We start from the raw sequence: 1,148 nt of genomic DNA on the forward strand, positions 1-1,148 counted from the left end.
TAATTTTGTGATTAACTACAAAAAAACCGCCGAAAGGACCCCCCCCCCCCCCAACTGACTTGAAAACACATTCAGTAAGGTGTATAACATTATTTGGACAACATATCACTAAATCTATTACGGTGAAACAAGCCGAACAGTAAATACACGTATTAAAAAACATAAAAATGATATTAAATTCTTCAAGCTTAGCACATCGTATTTCTAACAAAAAATCGCGTTTCATACAAGAAAGTTATTACCAAATCCAATAACAAATTTTATCGCATTTTTTCACGAGTCGTGGGGTATCCTAGGAGACAGAAACCACGTGGTGGCTGTACCAACAGAATATCGCGTGTTATTACCGCAACCGTATCCAATCGCGTGGCCAACGGGGGAAGATATTAGACTGTGGGAAGCCTTATGACAGATTTTTTTAAAACATTGCTGTTTTAAACTTAATTTTGTTTGGCGTGTCAATAAAAACGTTTCTGGAACTTTGAAGTGTTTAGTAAAGTTTTAATATAGAGAATCCTTCTTATTGGACAGAAATCCCGATGTGTAGATGTTGATTTTTTTAATCTAGTTTTAATATAGAGACTGCTTTTTGGAAGACATTTTTAAACATAGATTCGCTTCGGTATTCGTGGTTTCTCTATACCTGAAAATGCCAAAAAAATAAATAAATATTAAAAAAAAAGCTTTTTTACTTCAGCATGATGGAAGTAAGTAAAAGATTTACTGAAGCCCTTGCGCGCCTTCACTAAATCTCTCCTTAGGAACGGAGTCTCGGAGGAATTTTTCTAACTCATTCAATCTTATTGACTCTTTTATTTCCTCTGACTCGTCTAAAGCGCGTGCTATCCTGTAATTTAGTCACGCGTTTCCTACGAGATTCTTATAGGATTTTTTGAATAAGGTTTCAGTTTTGCTTTAATCCAACGTGAACTTTTTTTTTTGTTCTGGATTTTATTGAATTTCAATTTACATTTCCGTACAGATTTTTTTTTTGATCGTGTTAATACTTTTATATATAAATATATATATATTCTTTACATAAATGTCCTATCTAATTCAACGCCTTTACTAATATTTGTGAATGTTAGAAAAACAAATAGGTTCAAGAAGTCTTGACGGAAATGAATAAAAAAAAAAACTATAACCTG

This window comes from Limulus polyphemus, unplaced genomic scaffold, assembly GCF_000517525.1.
Source record: "Limulus polyphemus unplaced genomic scaffold, Limulus_polyphemus-2.1.2 Scaffold9472, whole genome shotgun sequence".
In the NCBI taxonomy this organism is placed as follows: domain Eukaryota; kingdom Metazoa; phylum Arthropoda; class Merostomata; order Xiphosura; family Limulidae; genus Limulus; species Limulus polyphemus.